Genomic DNA, 26,703 nt, shown 5'->3' on the forward strand with positions numbered 1-26,703 from the left:
GGTGTACTGTGCTGCCGCCTACTGCCAGAAACCCCATATCAGCGACCTCAGTAGTCATTAGACATCGTGAGAGAGCAGAATGGGGTGTTCCGTGGAACTCACGGACTTCGAACGTGGTCAAGTGATTGGGTTTCACTTGTGCCATACGTCTGTACGCGAGATTTCCACTCTCCTAAACGTCCCTAGGTCCACTGTTTCCGATGTGATAGTGAAGTGGAAACGTGAAGGAACACGTACAGTACAAAAGCGTACAGGCCGACCTCGTCTGTTGGCTGACAGAGACCGCCGACAGTTGAAGACGGTCGTAATGTGTAATAGGCACACATCTATTCAGACCATCACACAGGAATTCCAAACTGCATCAGGATCCACTGCAAGCACTATGACAGAAAGGTTGGAGGTGAGAAAACTTGGATTTCATGGCCGAGCGGCTGCTCATAAGCCACACATCACGCCGGTAAATGCCAAACGACGCCTCGCTTGGTGTAAGGAGCTTAAACATTGGACGATTAAACAGTGGAAAAACGTTTTGTGGAGAGACTAATCACGGTACACAATGTGGCTATTCGATGGCAGAGTGTGGGTATGGCAAATGTCCGGTGAACGTCATCTGCCAGCGTGTGTAGTGCCAACAGTAAAACTCAGAGGCAGTGTTGTTATGGTGTGGTCGTGTTTTTCATGGAGGGGGCTTGCACCCCTTGTTGTTTTGTGTGGCACTATCACAGCACAGGCCTACACTGATGCTTTAAGCACCTTCTTGCCTCTCACTGTTGAAGAGCAATTCGGGGATGGCTATCGCATCTTTCAACACGATCGAGCACCTGTTCATAAAGCACGGCATGTGGCGGAATGGTTACACTACAGTAACATCCCTGTAATGGACTGGTCCGCACAGAGTTCGGACCTGAATCCAGTAGAACACCTTTGGGATGTTTTGGAACGCCGACTTCGTGCCAGGCCTCACCGACCGACATCGATACCTCTCCTCAGTGCAGCACTCCGTGAAAAATGGACTGTCATTCCCCAAGAAACCTTCCAGCACCTGATTGAACATATGCTTGCGAGAGTGGAAGCTGTCATCAAGGCTAAAGGTGGGCCAACACCATATTGAATTCCAGCATTGTCGATGGAGGGCGCCTCGAATTTGTAAATCATTTCCAGCCAGGTGTCCGGAGACTATTGATCAGATAGTGTATTCCCCAGGCTGTGGCTAAGCCATGTCTCCGCAGTATCCTTTCTTTCAGGAGTGCTAGTTCTGCAGGTTCGCAGGAGAGCTTCTGTAAAGTTTGGAAGGTAGGAGACGAGATACTGGCAGAAGTAAAGCTGTGAGGACCGGGCGTGAGTCGTGCTTCGGTAGCTCAGATGGTAGAGCACTTGCCCGCGAAAGGCAAAGGTCCCGAGTTCGAGTCTCGGTCGGGCACACAGTTTTGATCTGCCAGGAAGTTTCAGATAGTGTATTGCTTCGGTAAGAGATTCCTATCATATGACACACGTACTGTCACTCTTGCCGTGTATGACACACCAAATGTGTTTTCCGGTGGAGGGTTCAGTTGACTTGTCTCCTTGTCATCAAACATTTTCGGTTCCCATTCGAAAGCCACTTCCTTTCGGCTGTTAAAAGCGTAGTTGTGCAGAATCAGCTGTCGTTATTCGTACCTTCCTTACATCACGACACAGACAAATTTGAACATAGCGAAAGCGATTAAAAAAGAAAGATTGGCACACCGGAGGATCGAAAACGGCTCGCCGCCTTGGCAGTCGAACACCGTCACCCCTTAACCACGACGCCGTTGCATATTTAGGTTGCTCAGTATTGCACATATTGTCTTTAGACAGTTCACTGTTTCTATTATTTTTTTTCACAGTTCAGTACACCTTCTTTCTGTTCCTGTTTTCATTCTTGAACTGTTTTCAGGTGCTGACGGGCTGTCCACTGAGCCCTCTTACCGCTCAATCTGAAGAGAGTGCTATGGAAAGTTTCCCTTGTTAGCTAAGGTTTAGAGCGACGTTATTAATATTATGACGAACCAAATAAAATGAAATTTTCCTGCAGTTGTGCATAGGATGAATTTTTTGGCAGATAAGTGTAGCTTAGTAACAATATAAGAATCGTCCAATGATTTTAAATTCATGTGAAAGCTGTACGTGGTGGATGCTGTATATACTGCACCTGGTGAAGGTGTTAAAATTTTCTAATTAGCAAGTGATGAAATACATAGTGTAAGTAAGCTGTTTAGGTTTTTATGTTGGTAACGCCACGTAGCGCTCTGTGTGAAAATCACTGACTGTGCTGTGTACAGTCTGTGGCTGGTTGGACTCATTGTTGGTATATTCGCTTGTGTAGTGTTGGGCAGTCGGATGTGAACAGCGCGTAGCGTTGTGCAGTTGGAGGTGAGCCACCAGCAGGTGGGTATGGAGAGAGAGATGCCAGAGTTTTGAGAAGTCGCTAAAAGCGGACGATATGGACGTGTGTCCGCCAGAAAAAGGAAATTTGTAAAGATGGATGTCATGAATTGATAGATACATACATGATGACTTTTGAACACTATTAAGGTAAATACATTGTTCTCTATCAAAATATTTCATTTGCTAACTATGCCTATCCGTAGTTAGTTCTTTCAGTAGTTAGAATCTTTTATTTAGCTGGCAGTATTGGCGCTCGCTGTATTATAGTTGTTCGAGTAACGAAGATTTTTGTGAGGTAAGTGATTCATGAAAGGTATAGATTATTGTTAGTCAGAGCCATTCTTTTGAAGGAATTATTGAAAGTCAGATTGCATTGCGCTAAAAATATTGTGTGTCAGTTTAGTGATGATCAGAATAAATAAAGAGAAAACTGTTTGAGTGCGTTAAGTTTTGCTCAGCAGTTTGAAAATCAAATAACGTAAGGGGTTTACCAGCACAGTGATTAATAATTTTTCTAAGGGGACGTTACAATAGGATCTTGGTATAAAGTATTTACCCGAAAATTCCTCAGCGCATTTATTTTCACGGATATAAAGTTGCTTAGAACTGCAGATAAAAATGCTGATCAAACAGCAAAGGATCTTCCGACTGAATAACGTGTGCTACTGCTTCACAGGTGAAAGGAAAGAAGATTAACGTTCAACATCGCCTGGATAGTGACATCATCAGAGACGAAGCAGATGCGGAGACTGCGGAGAGATGAGGAAGGAAATTGGCCGTGGCCTCTTCAAAGGAGCCATCCCAGCCACTGTGTTATGCAATTCAGGGAGACGTAAATCTGGATGGCTTGACGGAACTGGACCCTCGTGCTTCCGAATGCGAGTCCAGTGTCTCACAACTGCGTCACTTCGCTCGGCGTTTCATATATAGTAGAGCGATAGATTTCTTTGCAAAAGCGAGCCGAGGTTATGGCTCCAAATGTGATTCTGATATATGTGAACTTTAGATCGCAAATAACGCCTCAAAATCTCAAACTCTGTCACAATCTCCATATCTAATTTCAATGAAAATGTAATTGGATAAATTACAAAGAACAGTGTGCTATACATATACTTCTTTCAGCAAAGATAACTCAATGCAAGACTGTGCTGAAACAAAGCAAAACGTTCACAAAATGTACTTACAATTTGGCATCCACATATACAGGGCAATTCAGGAGGAAATCTACCTGCTTTGAGGGGTGATAGTATTGGTGATCCTGAACAAAAAGCTTCAAATGGACATACCACCCTTTTCTTAACTGTATCTGACATGCTGTTGCCTGAAAATCACGGGCATCAGTCACATGACCTTCTCCACCAGCAGTCGCATGCGAATGCGACCAAAGCGACGTTAGACTTACTGACCATTTCAATGCGCACTTCACGGATGCATATTGTCAGCCAGTGCCTGTGATACAGAGGAAGCTGAAGCTCCTACAGAGGTGATGATAACTGTACATGATCAGGAACACAGCAGCTATCTACAAGAGCTAAAAATGCATTGCAGATGACGGTGGACTTTTTGAACATCTTTTGTTAGGAAATGTACACAATTAAACTAAACATTAGATCACAATATTTCATTTAATATCATCCAGAACTTGTTCTGCTCCCCACTGTTTTGATCAGTTTTCTGGGAAACTGTTAAGAACATGGCATATATTGAAACTTCCTGGCAGATTAAAACAGTGTGCACGACCGAGACTCTGTAACACCATAGCTCTAATGCTATACTCATCTATTTTTTTTCATTTAATATTACATCGTTAAGAACCTGTAAATGTTTTTGATTGAATAGATAACACAAAATTGTATACTCTTTTCTTTGTTAAAACTTTGATGTCGTGATTTGATTCTATGCAAAGTAGTGTATCTGTAATTTAAAATTCTTTGTCCCATTTGGAGGGAACAAATCTTACTGTATATAATTGTAATTTTGTATGAATAATTTTTTGTAGAGGTGTCAATATGTGAAAATGTTCTGTCTTATTTAATGTATTTGATTGCTGTTATGTAAACTGCTGATCCTCACTTAGGGCTCTTAGTATTCTGTGTATAAGAGGTGTAGTGGTTCCCCTCGGGAACGGAACTGTGTAGCGCACGCAAAATGTAGTTGGCCTAGGTGGAAAAGGTGGAACTGATAGTCAGTCGGAGGCGAGCTAGGAGTCGAGGACGAGCCAGCAGTCAGAGATGAGCTACGAGTCCGTGCACTGCTGTGTAAAGTTGCATAGTGCTGGTTTCGAGAGAGGCTTTTCTGTTATTTTCCAATGCCTCGGATGGATGGATAAATAGCTGGGCTATTCTGGAATTTGTATCTATCATCGCCACCAAGAAATGACAGAGTCCAGCAATTCTGCCTGCAATTCCACCTACCAATATGCAGTTGCCACCACATTGCGCAATCACTGTAACGTAATACTATAATGATGTACAGTGAAGGATCAGCGTAATGGATGTGTTATTGTGCTGAAATATAAGGTAATTTTTATCTGAATTTATGTACCTACCTTGACTTTTCTCCTTATCATAACACCTCTCAGGGTCCTTTCCGTTTGAACTAAAGTAATTACCGAGTGTCCCTATTGAAAGAACTTTTATGACCAATGTTATGCTAATTAATGCCTCTTGAACTTAGTAGAAAGAAAGTTAAAGTTAATGTGGCAATAGAGTGAGTTAAAGTAAATATTATTTGCTCAAAATAACTTTCCTATTAAAATTGCTATTTAAAGTGCTGTTGCTAACTTCAATATTAAAAGTTCTTAAGACTGAGACTTATAAGGCAAATGATTACATTATCGTCTGTAACAAATCCTAAAAGGTGAGTCAGTTCTTGCAATTTGGTCAGTATTGTGTTTCGCTGTAGTAAAAGTGAGAAAGCTGCAGTTGTGAAACTCTATATATTCATGTTTGCTAAGTGTTTGTGTATCTTGTGTATTAGAAGTGCATGTTAATAGTAATATTATAAAGACCATTCACTTTATGTAAGCCTGAAAGTAATAGGGTGTTTCGGTACCCCTTATAATTTAGCAAATAGTTTGTGCTGCTCCAGTTGTTAGCTTCAATCTTAAAACATATGTGTGTCAGAGTTCATTGCACTCGCGTTTGGCCAAGTCTAGGTTGTGTTTGTCCGTTATAGTTACTTATACCTACTTTCCTAAACGAGAATGTTAATCATTCTCTTGCCTAGTTAGGCTGGCGGCCGTTTTCTTTATCCGTTGAACAGTGCAGATAGGCAAAATTTTGTTTGGTACTGTTCAAATATTTACGTAATTCCGACTTTCATTTCCGGTAAGCCATTTCCGTTAGGTATAACACGGTCAATTTAACAAAAATCCTCCCAGAGGGTAACACTGCTCTGTTACTTTATACCATAATTGCTATAACAAAATAGTTTTATTTCAAAGCCTGTTTCCAGCTTTAAGGTTATGGTACAACAGTAGCAGACGGGAGTGTTATACGTGGCTTTTCCGTGACAGGACTAGTTTGTTCTGTTAGGGCATAATACGTAATAAACCAAATTTGGTATTTCATAGTATAAGCTACGTAAATACGCTAATGAAGTGTTATAACTCGAACACGGGACCTTTGCCTTTCGCGGGCAAGTGCTCTGCCATCTGAGCTACCGAAGCACGACTAACGCCCGGTACTCACAGCTTTACTTCTGCCAGTACCTCGTCTCCTACCTTCCAAACTTTACAGAAGCTCTCCTGCGAACCTTGCAGAACTAGCACTCCTGAAAGAAAGGATACTGCGGAGACATGGCTTAGCCACAGCCTGGGGGATGTTTCCAGAATGAGATTTTCACTCTGCAGCGGAGTGTGCGCTGATATGAAACTTCCTGGCAGATTAAAACTGTGTGCCCGACCGAGACTCGAACTCGGGACCTTTGCCTTTCGCGGGCAAGTGATCTACCATCTACCGGTAGCTCAGATGGTAGAGCACTTGCCGCGAAAGGCAAAGGTCCCGAGTTCGAGTCTCGGTCGGGCACACAGTTTTAATCTGCCAGGAAGTTTCATATCAGCGCACACTCCGCTGCAGAGTGAAAATCTCATTCTGGACGGCATATGTTCATATGACGTTTTCTGTTTAGAATCACTGTACGAGTAGTATCACCCGTCAATGCACGTACCCTGTATTTGTCTACCTGTACTTTTGGAAATTATTGTTAACACTACGCCGTCCCGCGACACCACAGTGCTGTCGTGCGCGAAATAGCGGTCAACGGCCGGCGTCACCACAGTGGTGTCGTGAGCATAGTGTCGCGCAGTGGCCGGCGACAGCAATTTAGTATCTTTTGCATTCTGTTGGTGTTTTGTTTAGGTAACAATAAGTTACACACGTCAACAAGTACGTGCCCTTTCATCATGGGAGACGAAAGAAACGATACGATTATTTACAATGAATGCGCAGACGTCTTGTCTGACGTTTCGGACGACTTGGCCGAGTGGGAAGAAGACATGGAATATTAAAAAAAAAAAAAAAAATAGTCAAATACGTCCAAGAAGTATGCGGCGAACGCTACGGTTGCCAACTGATTCGGATGAATCAGAAGAAGACGACAGTGCACAGTGGTCAGACTTTGATTTACCGAGGCCCAATAATAAATTTGAAGGATCTCCCGGTCCAAACACATTTTCCAAAGATACACAGAACGTCGAGCATATAGTAGAATTGTATATTGTGAACGATCTATTTGAATATATTAGCAACGAAACCAACAAGTGCTACAGTCAAAATTGCAATAGAAGGAAACTGGATAAAAAAACTTTTTGTGCTTGCTATTTTTATGGGAATTGTAAAAAAACGCAATGATCGATGATTATTGGTCAACGAATCCGTTGATAAACACACCGATATTTCGCAAAACGATGTCCCACTACCGATTCAGACAAATATCATCATTTTTACATTTTTCCGACAACAATAAACAGGATAATGCCGACCGCCTTTTTGATGTGCAATTCGTAATTGATTATTTTTCCAAAAAGTTTAAAAAAACCTTTAATCCAAGTTAAAACATCTCAATTGATGAAGGAATGATACCATGGCGTGGACGGTTATATTTTGAAGTTTACAATCCGTCGAAAATTACGAAATATGGCATACTCACTCGGATACTGTGTGATTCGAGTACGGGATACATTTCCTCTTTCAAGATATATAAAGGCAGTGGACAGCCTATAGCAAAAACAGTGATGGAACTATTGTCACCTTCTTACGGAAAGTGGTATCACCTCTACATGGAGTTTGTGGAACGATACGGCAAAATATAGGATTTCCGGAAAAATTAATGAGCGCAAAAGTCAATGTGTTTGAAGCTTGTCATCAACGGAAAGGTGAAGTACTCGCACAAGTATAGAGAGCTACGAAACCTAAAACGATACGAATGATCTCGACAATACATAATGCCAATTTGACTGACACTCAAAGAGAATGTAGAGAAACCAATTACACAATAAAAAAAAGCTGAAAGTGTATTAGACTACAACATGAGACTACAAAATGTAGAGAAACCAATTACACAATAAAAAAAAGCTGAAAGTGTATTAGACTACAACAAATGCATGAAAGGAGTGGATCGGACAGACCAGTATTTGAGTTATTACCCTATATACAAAAAACTGTTAAATGGTCAAAAAAAGTTTGCATCTACCTCTTCAATTGCGCATTATTTAATGCGCTCCGTACATGGCAATAATTCAATACAGACCAGAAGAGTCTCCGATTTCACAATTTTTTTATTGAAAGTATCTGATTCGTGGATAAAAGACCATGTACCTGCTTCTGAGCAAAACTTGGGGATTGCCACTACATCGCGTACGTCTGATCATGATCCGATTAACAGAATTTCCGCCCGCATCTCGTGGTCGTGCGGTAGCGTTCTCGCTTCCCACGCCCGGGTTCCCGGGTTCGATTCCCGGCGGGGTCAGGGATTTTCTCTGCCTCGTGATGGCTGGGTGTTGTGTGCTGTCCTTAGGTTAGTTAGGTTCAAGTAGTTCTAAGTTCTAGGGGACTTATGACCACAGCAGTTGAGTCCCATAGTGCTCAGAGCCATTTGAACCATTTGAACAGAATTTCCGGTCACATAAAGCAACACCAGCTAATACCTATTTCCGAAACGAATAAGCAAAAACGAAGGAAGTGCCATGTATGTTGAAAAAACAAGAAAAGGAGAACAACAAACTTAATGTGCAAGTCTTGCGGAGTTGCGTTACATCTTGGAGACTATTTTCCTGCATATCATACGAAAGAGAAGTACTAAGTACCAAGACAATGCATATAAACAAATATATGAAACAAACAAATTTTGTATTTATTTACGTACGTATGTCTTCGAAATTTTATGAAAGTGGGGGAACAGGGTTGTGAACTTATGAGAAATAACGACGACTCAAAATGGTTCAAATGGCTCTGAGCACTATGGGACTTGTGAGGTCATCAGTCCCCTAGAACTTAGAACAACTTAAACCTAACTGACCGAAGGACATCACACACATCCATGCCCGAGGCAGGATTCAGGCCTGCGACCGTAGTGGTCGCGTGGTTCCAGACTGTAGAGCCTAGAACCGCTCGGCCACTCTGGCAGGCAACTAACGACGAGATTAGAAAAACTTAACAATTTATAATCTCTCGATAATGTCAAGAACGGCCGGCGCCAAGCGAAGTAATGCGAACTAGCGCTGCCGACGCCAAGCTAATACATTTGTACGAGACGTGCGGATGGCAAAGTATTAAGATAATTTTGTTGGGGCGCATTTGAAGCTCAGTGTCCTGTGACTGAGCTCTATGTTTCACTTGAAAATTTCTCGTCCCACTGCACAAACTGAGCGACGTTCTTCGACCTTCAGTTAGGATGGTGTCACGAGAGTGGGAACCCCGAGAGGATTGACATATTTTCAGTTCTAAATGAAGTAGAGCACTTCCCTCACGCGTCACAGTTTTTTCCAGCAATCTGACCGATTTTCTACGTCATAGGAAACTTACCGCTGCCGTTTCATGTCCACAACAGACGTTGCGTGCCAACTTGTACCGACGCCTGCGGGCGCCGCCAAAAGTGAAAAATAAAGGCAATACAGGTTCCGGATTTTCCATTCGTCCGTGAATCAGGATATGCCCGCAGACTAAACTTCTCGTCACTTTTAGCGAATGCTAGTCCTTTACTGATATAAAATAATATTATGAAAGTAATTTGTAAGAGAAAAGCATTGATAATATGAAGTACGAAAGTTTTTTCTTTTTTAAGAAACTTACCACCTTAAATTATGATGTACAACATTCTTTAGACACTGTGCTGTATCTAGCGTTTCCCTCTGTCTTTTGAGAAAATAAAGTATGTTGGTTGTTAAAAGTGGGGAAAAAAAGTACACTGTGTGAGAGTGAAGCATTATTTACTTTTCTTAATTATTTTATTTAAAATGATATTTGTTCTTGCTTAGCAGTATTTAACAAATGACTGTCGCTGCTAAACAGCTTTACAGCATATTTGCAATCTATGTTTGAGATAAATAATTCATTTTTTTGTCAAATTTAAAGACATTTTGTTCATTTCGACCTGTCACTTAATACAGAGAGTACCGAAAGTTATGTTGCGAGACATGATACTCGGTAAATGAGTACCAAGTGAGCATATTTTTTGCTTCGTTTGCGTGCTATCGTCTCTGAAATGTGGAGGGGGCTATAGGCAGTTTGGATCACACAGGCTAGGCAAGAAGGAAAGGACACAATGTAAATTACTGTCAGTAAACACCAGTTTAATGAACTTACAGAAGGTGCTCAATATGACCACCATACAAATGGTAAATTTTGCTACAGGCAATAGCTTGGGCCTCTCGCTCATTGCAGCTGACACCATCGGATTTTCATTTCTGGGGGGTACATGAAAACCCTGGTGTATGAGATTACCACGGGATCACCACAAAATGTTTTGGCAAAAATACAAAGATCAGTTGGAGCCATCCATCATAACCTGGGGTTCCTCTAGGTTGATGGCGGCCATACTGAGCGCTTTCTCTAAGAGAATTATTATAGTGTTTACTGACAGTAAAGTACATTGTCTTCTTTACTCCTTGCTTAGCTTGTGTGGTCCTAACTGCCTGGGCCCTCCTCCACATTTCAGAGATGATAGCTCGCAAGTGAAGCGTTTTCTAACATAAGTTTATTAGCAAAATATGCTCACATGGTACCCATCTACCAACCACCACTCCATGTAATATACATTTTGATACGCTCTCTATTTGTCACAGACAAAACTCTCCGTGGAAGACTTGGTGGAATCAACGATAGAAATGAAAATTTGCACAAATCTGTAAGCCCATCATTTGTCTCATTTATGTTTGTTACAATTTTTGTGCAGTGGATGATTCTGCAAAAGCCTTCAGAAGTATATTGTTTATAATTTCCCCATAAAGATGATCAACATCTGGATTTAGTTTTTGCAGACTTATTATTTCAAGTACGCTAGCAAAATGGTCAAATTCAGCATTGCTTTTTAAATTTTTGACAATATTGGCACTTGAGGATAGGTTGCGTTCAAAAACTAATACTCAGTTCATGGTTCTTTTACTTAGCCAATTCGTTCATCCACAAAATTACGATCAGCTTTTGCGGTCCTTTATGATTTACGTAAAGTGAATCCTAGAAAAATTCAGTCTATGTGAAATAAAGTATTTTCATGTACTTTATTGTTCTCATAATGTTTAGAGTACTGTTTCCCGAAATCATGTACAATATTTAATTATAAAGTACAGGTGGCAACAACAGCTGTCTCTCTCCTAGGATTTTTTGGAATTTTTATGTGTCACGTGCAACTACAATAATTCAGTTCTCGTAACTAGTAGGGAAATGGGACACCAGGTGCTATTTTGATATCAAATTGATATGCAAATTAATTGGATTGATCAATTAATTACCACCCCACATGCCACGTCCGCCACCAGCCCCCACCCTCCCCCCAGATGACGTCATACGTTTTCCTCAGCCGGCACGTGGCTCCCTGCCCCCTTCCCGTCCCCAACCCCCTCATACCATATTGGCGCGAATTTTGAATTTTGGCAGAAATTCTTATTTTCGCAGTAAAATCGAAGTTTCGTTCTAAAATTCAGTTGTCAATTCAGAGAACATGTGTCGCTCACTCACCACTCTGTCGTTGAATAAGCAGTCGCATGCCACACCCCACGTGCTGCTTGGCGCGGCATCTTGTGGCCCGTAGTGGAACCATGGGATCCGCCTCCAGCCCAGAGCACAGCCGCCTCGGGTGATGTTATCAGACCACACGCACTGGTCGCATGTCCTGGCTGCCCGCACTAGAAGACAGCCTCCTCATGGTCCGCTACTGCTCAGCACCACAGGGTGGCCTGAACAGCAAGCCAGCGGTCAAAGAGAAATCGGCAAATGATTGTAATACGAGCCACCGTTCCGTAGGCACACGGCGGTGGCCATCTACCACGAACAATACAGTCGCACCTCACATAGCGAGCACAGTCCTATCCAGAATCTTACTCATAGTGCGAAACACTCAAGCAAAACAATTTATCCGACATAAATTAATGTAAAATACGATAATGCTTTCCATGCAGAAAAAGTACTAAACGTTTTATCTTATTCATTTACAGTAAAGGTACTATGTACTTTAATCGCAATACATAACTAGGAAGCTATCTATAGTCATTTGTTTCAGCCAATGTTTCAAACTTGGCAAAACTTCGACACAGCATTATTGTCAAATAAATCTGCAGCATTCATAGGCACTGCTTTATTGGGCAGATGATTTTCAATGTCCGATGCAACCGATTCCCATGATTTCAGCATTTCTCTTATTGCACCAGAACATTGTTACTTTGCTGTTACCACCTCCTCCTCTGAAGAACTCCTCTCCACAGCTTCCTGCTGTGAAACACACTGCAACTCCATAAACTCTTTGGTGGTCATTTCTTGGCTGTGATCTTCCACCAGCTCATTGATATTTTTGTTATTCACTTCTAGTCCCATGCTCGTGGCCAAAAACATAATCTCATTGACTACAGGCTCCACAGGTACTGACTTAAACGTCTCTGAGTCACAACGGACTCCTGCCAAAGCTGCTTCGAAGCACAAGTGAGAGTTCTCTTGGTAACCCCTTCCCGCATGATTTCGATCATCTTGATGCAGGCAACGATATTGAAGTGATATTTCCAAAACTCTCTGAGAGTGAGATTGATAGGTTCAGTCAACTCAAAGCAATGTTCGAAGAGTGCTTTAGTGTAGATCTTCTTAAAGTTACAAATAATCTGCTAGTCCATAGGGTGAAGTAATGGGGTGATGTTGAAAGGCAGAAATTGGATCTTGATGAACTGAAATTCTCCAAGGAGATGGTCTTGTAGGTCTGAGGAATGGGCAGGAGCGTTGTCCATAAGAAGCAAGAGATGGAGTGATAGAATTATCTCAAGCAAATATTTTTTCACTTTATTGATCCAATCACAAGAAAGATCATGTGTCACCGAAGCATTGTTGCTGGACCTCCACATCACATTTAACCTGCTCTTCGGGATTGTACACTCCTCGAAGGCCTGTGGAGTTTTAGAACGATAAACAAGCAGTGGTTTAATTTTCAAATCTCCACTTGCATTGGCAGAGAATAGCAGTGTGAGACGGTCTTTAATTGGTTTGTGACCAGGCAATGCATTCTCCTCTGCTGTTATAAAGGTATCCTTCGGCATCTTTTTCCAGAATAGTCCCATCTCGTCACAATCAAAACCTGTTGTGGCAGATAACTCGCAGAGTCTATTAGCATCTTGAAGGTGCTGATGAAATTCTCTGCTGCCTTTGTGTCAGAGCTGGCTGCTTCACCGTGACTCACAACGCTGAGGATTCCAGTTCTTCTCTTTAACACTCCTTCAGCTGCTGATGATCCTGGAGTCTTGTTAACAGGGCCGCACTAGGTAGCCGCGCGTTCTCAGGCGCCTTGACACGGTTCGCGCGGCTCCCCTCGTCGGAAGTTAGTCCTCTTTCGGGCAAATATATGTGTGTGTGTGTGTGTGTGTGTGTTGTCCTCAGCGTAAGTCAGTTTAAGTTATATTAAGTAGTGCGTAAGGCTAGGGACCGATAAGTATGGTCCCATAAGAGCTTCCCACAAATTGCCAAAAATTTCTTCTTAACGAGCTCGACGAAAATCATTCTCGTCTTCTCATAAATGTCGTTCTCGTTAGTAGTGTCACTTCGCAATTGCTTTTCATTTATCCAGATGAGGAGCAATCTCCTGCATCGTTCAGAATACGTAAACGTTGTTTAAACACTCTTCTCACTCTCCCTGAAGCAGTTATCTCCTTAATTTTGTCCTTGTTCTTGAGGATAATGCAGATAGTTGATGTAGACCAATTGTATGAGCTTGCTAAATCAGGGATGCTCACACCACGTTCGCGTTTTTCAATCATTTTACATTTCATTTCGAGGACCATTTTCTTTCTCTTATGGTCGTCTTCTTGCGGCTTTATGTTCGGGGACAGTTCTAGAAAGGTTATTAAAATTTATACACAGATAACACTATGTGAACACAGATTTGGAAAAATGTTTGATCGCAAGATGCAATAAGATGGTCGCGGAAAGATCCCTAAACCCAGACTGCAGTACATACTAAAGACATTGTTCCTATGCCGCTGCCAACAGTGGAAAGTGTTCGTGTTGTTGAACGTTTTCCCCTCCGTGGAAGAACGTCACTCGTTATGCGAAACATGGTTCGTTAAGAGAGCCATTTTTTTACAATTTGTTTTCCTCATTATGCGAATTGTGCGTTATGAGAGGTACTTGTTAAGCGGGGTTCCACTGTAGATTTGTTTTCGAAGATTAGCTTCCTCCTCTCACAGTTGTGCCCCAACGAACACCAACATGTATTTCGAGGGATGTAGCTGATGTCGGAAATGCCATGCTGTCTGTTTGTCTCAGAATGAACAAAGGTTGCTTTTCTAAATATATCAGCTGCGTCTAATTTTCCAGCCGCATGCAGTCATTTGCTAGCAAACAAAGAATTTTTTCGCAAGTCCCTCTATCTATTTGTCCCAGATTTTTTTTCTACCTCACAGCAGCGTTCTGTTTCTCAGTCACCTGCACCAATCGTGCTTCAACCAGCTTGAAGAAATAGGAGGCAACTTATAACATTCTGAGTTCCTATTGGTCCTCTGCAAAATTGAGGGCGGGGTCTGAAAGTATATGAAGCCGAAACCATCCTTCACAACCATCATAAGTCTTTGACAGAGCCTAGCTGTGTCTGTGTGATTCTAGCAATGTGAAATGGCCAGCCAGTAGCGGTGCCAGCGGCATTGTGGTGGGAAACGGCAAAAGTAGGGGCAACTGCCATGTAAGTGTTTATAAAAAAAAATATGAGTTCAAATTGCGACAGTTGTAAAATTTCGTAGGAAAGTATTCAGATTTTTCGAGACTGTGATACGTTTTTGAAACAAGTGGTTATAAAAGTTCTTTTTTCTTGCTGTTGTAGCATTCATTTCCAAAATGCTGGCTGAATTAGAGTGCCAGCTGGAAGCTGAGAGTCGCCAGCAGCAGCAAGCTGAAGAGGTTGGGCTACCATCACTTTAGGGGCATCCACTTCATTATATTATTGAATTATTTCAGCTGCTTCAAGTGGAAATGTTTAGAGCCACCCAGTTCAATGTATAAATTAAGTCTTCTATTTGGGTGAAATTTCACTAGTAATAGAAATAGTATTAGAGTAAGAGAAAATGTACCTCTGCAGTCGCTGTAATCAGCGCTGCAATGTAAAGCATAAAAAAATAAAAATAAAAATAAAATAAAAAATAAAAAAAATAAAAAATAAAAATAAAAAAATAAAAAAATCAACGTTTACTATTATTTGTAAATCCAAGAACCGTGAATAAAAAATTTTAAACAGTAACAAGAACTGTCAATTTAAAAAGTATTTTGTGTATGGTGAAAACAACAAAGTTTGTGAGTGTAAAGCAGTATTACTACTGTGAATATTTATGTCTGAATAAAAAAAAAAAATTTAAGTCTTTCTTGTTATTTCACAAATTCCTACCCTTACAAATGTATATAAAGACTTTGCGAGATGCACAAGGTATTCGTTTGAAGCATGAGGGAGCTAGCGTTAAAGATGAAGGAAAACAAAATTATGTAATCAATGCATGGGATTTCGCCTATCGTGCTACATGTATAGGTTTTTGGGAATAGGCGGCGCGTGATCGTATCCGCTTCCAAAGACATATAGCAAACATGGCTGACATTATATGTCGTGTGCCACAGACATAGGATCTGGGCAAAGCTACATACTATCTAAGCAAGAGCTGGGTGGAAAGAAATAAAAACACAGAATCTGAGTTAAAAATTTATTTCGTTTCATTAATCCAACTTAAAAGTAATTTTACATTTTCATAAGCAGACACAACACTATTTTCGCGCAACTTCTACTTCCTGAGCATAAGGATAGCAGGACACCCGTAGAATTCTAAGTCTTGAATAGATGCAAACTTGAAGATTCGCTGCATCCATGTGATCTTCTCCTCACCTTTGACGTAGTTGATGTCTCAGGATGATCGAATATTCAAAGTGACGTCATCATTTCTTTATAAGGTATACCAGGATCGTCCCAGTGGAGTCCATGAAAGAAACGAGTTAGCCACTTTGCACTCCTCCGTGTTTTAGCACAGTTCGCATCCTTGAAAGGCCTCGGTGATACAATGCTTGCTGAGAAAGTCTCTATCGCACCACCAGCTGTTGTGTATGCTATGAATGCAACATATTGAAATATGTATTGTCTACAGTCACCATCACAGAAACCTTGAATGTCAGCAACAATGTTCCCACTCCAAGTTGCCATTGTAAAATGATCTGGGTATGACACAGCACTTGGTCATTTATACGGCATGATGCACAACACCAATCAATAGGCGATAGTTAAACACACGGTCATGTAGAACAAGAACATACTCTGCAGTGCGTTCTGGGAAATCTGATGAGGATTCAAATTTGATTAGTACGTCTATTGACCCTGATTCAATTATCTCATAGTGCGTAGAACAGTCTATTACGATGACTGATGCCAGCTCCTTGATTTTCAGTTGAGTGAGAAGGCATCCTTCCTCTTTAACATCTTCATAGTAAGAAGCACGGAACATTGCTTTAACGTCAAATGCTAGACTGTATACATTCTAGTCCCACTGTAGCAGTAAATTGTCAAACAGGCAGAATTCTGAATTAAAGTAGACTCTGACGTTAGTTAAATTACAGTTGTCAAATATGGTGGAATCATTAGCTAAATTCCCCGTTCTATTGGTCTGGAATGCAATCTTCGTGTTTCCATCTAAATAATCATCTTTCAATCTAACGTAGACCTCGGGCCACACTGGAGATCATTGTGTTACCACAGCCGAACGCCAGCTGCACCGTACTCATTTTAGCTACTCATCAAGGGAGGTGATCTCGGAAAACGCCATCGCAGCAGACGCGTTCGGTTTGTCGTCAGTAACTGTTATGTTATTATGTTGTCGTTGTTGTTGTTGTTGTTGTTGTTGTGGTGGTGGTGGTGGTCTTTAGTTTAGAGACTGGTTTGATGCAGCTTATAACGATACAGCCTTCCCCAAAATTCGTATGAAATATCTGATACCATCTTCTCTATACGCATCCGCATAGTTACGGTATCGGACAATTCAGTGCTTCCTAAGGCCTTGTATGTGTGTCTTTATATGTATCATTCTGTCGTACTTGATAAAAAGCTTGATATTCATTGCGAAGGTGTGTGGAATGTTCTGGTGTTGTCATAATTATCAGTGGATTGCTCTCATTGATAAAATTATGTACATAATACTTCAATTTCTTGATTAGTTACTTAATATGTCTTCCTCTGTAATTAGTATTCTTTGGTATTACATTTCTAATTAACTTTCCAATTGTTTACATCTCACAGTTTTCCAATTTCCAGAATTTGAGGCCTTATTTGTGTATTTTATGTATGTAATCGGATAAAGCACGAGATCCGTACTACCATTGAATATTAGTAACCAAATCCAAACTGTAGTTAATTACGCAACTAGAATAATACGAGAGAAATTATTGTAGTTTAAGTTCAGACTGATTTTCTTATGGAAAACTAAAGATATTACTATAACAGATTGTCATTCAATATTGTATTTTATACCTTATTCGGCTGTAACATCAGTTTCTTTAAGTTTTGTAAATTTTAATTGTAACATCAATTGTACAAAATTAATATTGCTTTATTTTGGAAGATATTGTTAAAATTCTGTATAAAGCGATGCTGCGACGGGTCAGTTTTGAAGTTACTCTTGGAAGTCAAAGAGATCAGTGCAGTCTGTCCGTGTTTTGTTTACGTCACGAGTGTGCAGTTCGGATGTCAATTCATGTGAATACATTTTGTGAAGCATGAAAATTTCCCATTCATTCATCAATGGACCAGGCATAAGAAACTTAAGTAACACTCAACATGAATCGTTACAAGTTCTCCATGCTAATCTATCCTGTGCAAGCTTCTTCATCTCTGAGTAACTGCTGCAACCTACATCCTTGTGAATCTGCTTAGTGTTTTCATCCCTTGATCTCCCTCTACGATTTTTACCCTCCACGCTTCCCTCCAGTACAAAATTGGTGATCCTTTGATGTCTCAGAACGTGTCCTACCAACCAGTCCCTTCTTCTAGTCAAGTTGCGGCACAAATTCGTCTGCTAGCCAATTCTATTCGGTAATTCCTCATTAGTTACGTGATCTATCCATCTAATCTTCAGCATTCTTCTGTAGAATCAAATTTCTAAAGCCTTTATTCTATTCTTGTCTAAAAAACTAGTTATCGTCCATGTTTCACTTCCATTAAATGGCCACATTCCATACAAATACTTTCAGAAATGACTTCCTGGCACTTAAATCTACACTCGATGTTAACAAATTTCTCTTCTAGAGAAACGCTTTCCTTGTCATTGCCAGTCTACATTTTATATCCTCTCTACTTCGACCATCATCAGTTATTTTGCTCCCCAAATAGCAAAACTCATCAGCTACTTTAAGTGTCTCATTTCCTAATCTAATTCCATCTGCATCACTTGATATAATTCGACTACATTCAATTTTTATAATATAGATAAGAAAAAAATATGCAGTCGACTCTCGATATCTCGAGCTTCAAAGGAGCTAACAAAAGTTCGAGTAATTGATTTAATGAAAGTCTGACTCATGAAGACAGAATTATTGAGAAGTCTAAATAAGGTTATAAGCCATTAATGATAGTGTAGTATCAATAACATTCCTGTTTCATTACAAAAGGAAGCAAAAAGTAGTAACTACGAAGGGCGTTCAATAAGTAATGCAACAAATTTTTTTCTCGGCCAGTTTCGATTGTAAAAGTTCGAAATTTGTTGTGGGACATCGCGAAATATTCCCGCTTCACCCTTATCGTTCCTTGCAGTTCTGATAGGTGGTAACGCTATATGTAGCCTTCAAAATGGCGTCTGTAACGGAGGTGCTATCCAAGCAGAGAGCTGTCGCTATGTATCTTTTGGTGGAGAGCCAGAGCACCGCAGATATTCGTAGGCGCTTGCAGAATGTCTACAGACAGTGAACAAAAGCGGGGCGTCCGTCGTCATCGTAACAAGGTCGCGCAAACCAGTCCGATCTCTCGAGTGCCGGCCTGCCGCACACAGCTGTCACTCCTGCGTTATGTTTGTCGCCATAAAAGTACAAACGAACTTCTCCATGACAACGCAAGGCCTTACACAAGTCTGCCCAAAAGCTCACAAAACTTCACTGGACTGTTCTTCCCCGTCCACCCCACAGCCCGGATCTCGCTCCTTCCGACTTACATCTGTTTGACCCAATGAAGGACGCACTCCGCGGGAACAGCTCGTCGATGACGGGGAGGTTATTGATGCAGCAAGGCGTTGGCTCCGACGTCGACCAGTTGACTGGTAATCATGTGGGCATACAGATCCTTCCAGTAAGGTGGCGTAAGGCCGCCGCACTGAACGGAGATTATGTTGAATAATAGGATTTTGTAACTAAAAGAGAGGGGAATAACTTGATGATTTGGAATCCTAAACGAAACCAACTTGCTTTAAAAAAAATGTGTTGCATTACTTAGTGAAAGGACCTCGCAGAATTCAAATTAAACGTGAGTTGATTTTTACCTTCTTTATCACTGTAACATTTCAAACGAAGAGCACAATGAAACTCCCGAGAATACATTGCTAGCTTCAGTTCCAAATATTTTTCCATAGTGAACAAACTGTGTCATCAAAGGTCGCATTTTTCCCCAGTTTATGTTGAACACGAAGTTATTTAACTTCAGTTTAGTGAACCATGTCTCACTAACGGCGATCCCTACAACGCTGAAACTAGCAGCAATGTCTGAACCTTTCGTTCAACCGCATAACTCCAATAGGTACACATGGAATAACCATTTCAGTAAGCTTTCTTCAAGACATGGGAACTCATCCCGGCAGGTCATCTTTCTTCCTCCGTATGATACGTTTTCAGCAATCTTATCCTTCTGCTTCAGAATTGTTGCAATCACTTTTCTTTTCACTCCACATTCCACGGACCTCATTTTCCTTTTTTTTTTTCTACACAGGTCAAACACTTATATTTATTTGAAGTCAGTTTTACAGTTGCCATATGTATTGTTGAGAATACAAAGGAATGTGACGAAAAGATGGATAACGAAGCAAATAGAGAAACAACTGCCGAAAAAATTCGAGGTACAGCATGTTAGATACCCTCTGACATCGAATTGTAGTGTTTTTTTGGGACGATCCGTCAAGACAGTCGCTTAAATTCATCGAGTGTAAAAAACAAATAGGAAATCTTTCTTTTACAGAGGTTTTTTCAATGGACTTGACAACTAGTTCGACATTCAGTTATAAAAGTAGGAAATATGTGTTCTTATCTGCCCGCATCTCGTGGTCGTGCGGTAGCGTTCTCGCTTCCCACGCCCGGGTTCCCGGGTTCGATTCCCGGCGGGGTCAGGGATTTTCTCTGCCTCGTGATGGCTGGGTGTTGTGTGCTGTCCTTAGGTTAGTTAGGTTTAAGTAGTTCTAAGTTCCAGGGGACTGATGACCATAGCTGTTAAATCCCATAGTGCTCAGAGCCATTTGAACCATTTTTTGTTCTTATCTATGCTATAAACATAACTGAAGTAATGAGTATTATGTTAATAATTATTACTTTTGTTTCGTCTCATTACAGCTGAATGAAACAAATCTGTCGTACTACACACCTTTCACTTTTATTATTTGAAAGGTATCATCAGTGGGAAATTTCACAGATGCTGCTCTATATGTGTTCTTGTGGTGGTTTTTAACTGCTCTTCTGCTAAAAGCCATTCGAAATTTCATTTGCGCAGCACTGGGAAATGAACACTCATTTCCTTCATGATATTTTGGATGTTCAACATCTACAGCTACAAAACCAGAACGAAAACACATGTACAGGTGCATTTACGAAATTTGTCACAGATGATTCCTTTCAAATAATTAACGGTAAATACGTACTGAAAGAAAAATTTCTTTCATTCAGCTGTTAACTAGATGAGCCCAAAGCGATAAGAGTTAACACATGTAACACGCTAATGGAGATGAGGGGACGACAAAAATTAAAGTAATGAGCGTTTACATAATCGTTGTGTTCCAGAATTTACCTTTAACGTTACGTAAGCTAACTAGACTTCTTAAGTAGTGACACTGATACACGTCTGTGCGGATCTCTTATTACGACGTAGCCTGACGTTCTTTTCAACGAAACCAGTCCTGATGTAATAAATATGTATCAAAGATTAACGATAACCAGCTGTGGAGCAGCTGAATAAGAATGGCTGCAATATTAACAATATGTCATTAAATTTACTGACGATGAGAACGAGTAAGAAGTGAGAGTGCAGACGAAAGTGGCGAAAATATGCAAGCAAAGTGTGAAAGCTGAGGAAGTTGATTGTGTGCGAATTGCGACAGGAGACATGCGATGCCGAGGTGAGTAGAGCTAAATAATAGAAACACAACTCCAACTTTCCTGGAAAGAGAACAGTTCAAATTTTTATATATTCAGTGTCAGCACCATATGTTACATGACAGATATCAGAACGGTGGTTCATTTCCTCCCCAGACACGAAGGAGCTGGTGTCTCATTATCGAATTCACAGCTTCAACAATGCGATGTCGCAGGCTTAGGGGGGACAAAGACGCGGTCTTTTACGTAACCCCACACATGAAAGTCAGATGGTGTGAGGTCTGGAGACCTGGGCGGCCACCGGCGATGAAGTTCATATTCTGCTCCTCCTGTTCCAATCAACGTCCTGGAATGACATCATTCAGGTAACGTCGGACGTTCTTCGAGAAATTCTCTAAGCACATCCGATCTTATCTGAATCACACCATGACTTTTACCTGTGGGGTTACGTAAAAGGCCATGTTTTTACTCCCCTATGCGTGAACCACCGTTTTGATATTAGTCGTGTAAGACATGGTGCTCGCATTAAATGCACAATAATTTAATCTTTTCTCTTGCCGGGAACGTTGGAATTGTGTTTCTAGCCTTTATAGTTTGGAAGCAATAAACGTCTGAAATCTGTTCCTTCTTTTTGAATAGAATGTACTCCAAAGAAGTATAAGCAAACGGAACACAACAAATATCCCATTGACGATGTGGATAAATGTGTTATTAGGGAACAATTTTTGGGATGTTATAAACAATAGAAAGCAGTACCAACTTTTGGGAAAACGTCACAGATATTGACGCACAGAAGTGGACTTGAACGTTAGTTTCGAAACTGAGGAAACTTCTTCCGTCTATGATATTTGATTAAAAAAAGAGCCAGGATAAATGAGTGTGTGCAAACGAGGCTACATAGGTCCATAAAAGAAACATTACATTACAGTACTTGGAAAAAAGATACATAAAAATTAAAGCAGCCTAAGGTTTATTTAGAGCAAACGTGGCTTCATGCACATTTTTTTTTCAATACATCTTTTCAGAGTGATATTGTACCAAGAGTACTGTGAAAGAACAGTGCCTGGCAATGTTTGAGTGTTGTCTCATGCTGGGCATTCGTGTACACAGGTATAGCGTGTGCTACACACTACGTTTATGTCCGAGATAATTTCCGGGAAACGAAAACCAAATTTCGGAAACTATTTATAGCCGTTGTATTTACATGTTATGACCCGAAGCAGTTTCAGTAGACCGGTCATATATTGGTTTTCCGTTCGTCAGTTGTTTTACATAACTGGCGTATGAAAATCAGATATTTCGATTAATATGGTAGTTTCTCTTCAATTAACTATTAGAGATAGATAATTTCATATGCCTGCTCCCATGAACCATGGACCTTACCGTTGGAGGTGAGGCTTGTGTGCCTAAGCGATACAGATAGCCGTGCCGTAGGTGCAACCACAACGGAGGGGTATCTGTTGAGAGGCCAGACAGACGTGTGGTTGCTGAAGAGGGGCAGCAGCCTTTTCGGTAGTTGCAGGGGATGATTGACTGATCTGGCCTTGTAACACTAACCAAAACGGCCTTGCTGTGCTGGTACTACGAACGGCTGAATGGTTCAAATGGCTCTGAGCACTATGGGACTCAACTGCTGTGGTGATAAGTCCCCTAGAACTTAGAACTACTTAAACCTAACTAACCTAAGGACAGCACACAACACCCAGCCATCACGAGGCAGAGAAAATCCCTGACCCCGCCGGGAATCGAACCCGGGAACGAACGGCTGAAAACAAGGGGAAACTGCAGCCGTAATTCTTCCCGAGGTCATGCAGCTTTACTGAATGGTTAAATGATGATGGCGTCCTCTTGGATAAAATATTCCGGAGGTAAAATAGTCTCCCATTCGGATCTCCGGATGGGGACTACTCAGGAGGACATCGTTATCAGGAGAAACAAAACTGACATCCTACGGATCGGAGCTTGGAATGTCAGATCCCGTAACCGGGCAAGTAGGTTAGAAAATTTAAAAAGGGAAATGGATAGGTTAAAGTTACATACGAGGTGCGGCTAGAAAAAAACCGGACTGATGCTGGAAAAAACATTTATTTACAATTATTTACAATTTCATGTTATCTCCTTCAATGTACTCTCCTCCTCGGTCTCTACACCGCTCCATACGAATTGTCCACTGTTCATAGCAATGCTGCAGATCATTTTCGGTAAGCCCATACATTACTTCCGTCGCTTTTTCTTTTACTGCTTCAACAGTCTCAAATCCCTTTCAAAGCTGACTTACTTTAGGGAAAAGAAAAAAGTCACAGGGGGCCAAATCAGGTGAGTAGGGTGGATGATCTAAGATGGGAATGTTGTGCTTTGCCAAAAACGTCTTCACTGACAACGCATTGTGAGCTGGGGCATTGTCTTGGTGAAGGATCCATGACTTTTTTCTCCACAAATCGTTCCGTTTTCTCCGTACTCGCTCACGTAGGGTAGCCAGGACGCTAATGTAGTAATGCTGATTCACTGTTTGTCCCTCTGGTACCCAATCAATGTGGTTCAAAATGGTTCAAATGGCTCTGAGCACTATGGGACTCAACTGCTGAGGTCATAAGTCCCCTAGAACTTAGAACTACTTAAACCTAACTAACCTAAGGACAACACACACATCCATGCCCGAGGCAGGATTCGAACCTGCGACCGTAGCGGTCGCGCGGTTCCAGACTGTAGCGCCAGAACCGCTCGGCCACCAGCGGCCGGCCCAATCAATGTGCACAATCCCTTTGATGTCAAAAAAAAAAAAAAAAAAAAAAAAACAATCATCATTGCCTTGAATTTCGATTTTGACATTCGTGCTTTTTTTTGTCGTGGAGAACCAGGAGTTTTCCAATGCATCGATTGGCGTTTAGTTTCGGGATCGTAAGTAAAAAACCACGATTCATCGCAAGTAATAACATTTTGTAAGAAGGTGGGATCACTTTCAATGTTTTCCAGGATGTCGGAACAAATCATTCTTCGGCGTTCCTTCTGTTCAATTGTGAGACACTTTGGAACCATTTTTGAACACACTTTGTTCATGTTGAAACTTTCATGAAGAATCTGCCTAACACTTTCCTTGTCAACTCCTGTTAACTCAGACACTGCTCTGATTGTTAAACGGCGATCTTGTCGAACAAGTTTACCGATTTTTTCAATGTTTGCATCAGTTTTTGCTGACAATGGTCTGCCAGTGCGAGTGTCATCACTGGTGTCTTCGCGGCCATCTTTAAATCGTTTAAACCACTCAAACACTTGTGTTCGCGATAAACAATCATCGCCGTACACTTGTTGTAACATTACAAACGTTTCACTTGCAGATTTTCCTAGTTTGAAACAAAATTTGATGTTAACACGCTGTTCTTTCTGTACACTCAACATTTTCCGACGCACAGACAAAACGTCAACTACTTAAAACAGACGCCACGGGCAGACTGAGTGCAGGAGGCAGATGAAACTCGAGCAGTAGGCGGAGCGAGAGTCACGTGACAGGCCACGCGACTTTCAGCCTTATTGCATTCGTTTTATTGTTTCACCAGTACTAGTCCGGTTTTTTTCTAGCCACACCTCGTATGGTGGGAATTAGTGAAGTTCGGTGGCAGGAGAAACGAAACTTTTGGTCAGGTGAATACAGGGTTATAAATACAAAATCAAATAGGGGTAATGAAGGAGTAGGTTTAATAATGAATAACAAAATAGGAGTGCGGGTAAGCTACTACAAACAGCATAGTGAACGCATTATTGTGGCCAAGATAAGACACGAAGTCCATGCCTACTACAGTAGTACAAGTTTATATGCCAACTAGTTCTGCAGATGATGAAGAAATTGATGAAATGTATGATGAGATAAAAGAAATTATTCAGGTAGTGAAGAGAGACGAAAATTTAATAGTCGTGGGTGACTGGACTTCGACAGTAGGAAAAGGAAGAGAAATAAACGTAGTAGGTGAATATGGATTGGGGCTAAGAAATAAAAGACGACGACGCCTGGTAGAATTTCGAACAGAGCATAACTTAATCATAGCTAACACTTGGTTCAAGAATCATAAAAGGAGGTTGTATACATGGAAGAATCCTGGAGATACTAGAAGGTTTCAGATAGATTATATAATGGTAAGACAGCGATTTAGGAACCAGGTTTTAAACTGTAAGACAGATCCAGGGGTAGATGTGGACTATGACCACAATTTATTTGTTGTGAACTGTAGACTAAAACTGAAGAAACTGCAAAAAGGTGGGAATTTAAGGAGATGGGACCTGGATAAACTGAAAGAACCAGAGACTGTAGAGAGTTTCAGAGAGAGCATTAGGGAACGAATGACAAGAACGGGGGAAAGAAATACAGTAGAAGAAGAATGGATAAGATTTGAGAAATGAGATAGTGAAGGCAGCAGAGGATCAAGTAGGTAAAAAGACGAGGGCTAGTAGAAATACTTAAGTAACAGAAGAGATATTGAATTTTATTGATAAAAGGAGAAAATATAAAAAGGCAATAGGCAAAAATGAAAACAAACGTCTCAAAAATAAGATTGACAGGAAGTGCAAAATGGCCAAGCATGAATGGCTAGAGGACAAATGTAAGAATGCAGATGAATATATCACTTGGGGTAAGATAGATACTGCCTACAGGAAAATCAAAGAAACTTTTGGAGAAAAGAGAACCACTTGTATGAATATCAAGAGCTCAGATGGAAAATCAGTTCTAAGCAATGAAGGGAAAGCAGAAAGGTGGATGTAGTAGAGTACGTAGAGGATCTATACAAGGGCGATGTACTGCAGGCCAATATTATGGAAATGGAAGAGGACGTAGATGAAGATGAAATGGGAGATATGATACTGCGTGACGAGTTTGACAGAGCACTGAAAGACCTGAGTCGAAACAAGGCCCCGGGAGAAGACAAAATTCCATTAGAACTACTGATAGCCCTGGGAGAGCCAGCCCTGTCAAAACTCTACGATCGAGTGAGTAAGATGTATGAGACAGGCGAAATACCTTCAGACTTCAAGAAGAATATAATAATTCCAATCCCAAGGGAAGTAGGTGTTGACAAGTGTGAAAATCATCGATCTATCAGTATAATAACTCACGGCTGCAAAATACTAACATGAATTCTTTACAGACGAACAGAAAAACTGGTAGAAACCGACTCGTGGAAGATCAGTTTGGATTCCGTAGAAATGTTGGAACACGTGAGGCGATACTGACCCTACGACTTATCTTGGTAGATAGATTAAGAAAAGGCAAACCTACGTTTCTAGCTTTTGTAGACTTAGAGAAAGCTTTTGACAATGT

The sequence above is a fragment of the Schistocerca nitens genome, chromosome 2 (genome assembly GCF_023898315.1).
Source record: "Schistocerca nitens isolate TAMUIC-IGC-003100 chromosome 2, iqSchNite1.1, whole genome shotgun sequence".
NCBI lineage: Eukaryota > Metazoa > Arthropoda > Insecta > Orthoptera > Acrididae > Schistocerca > Schistocerca nitens.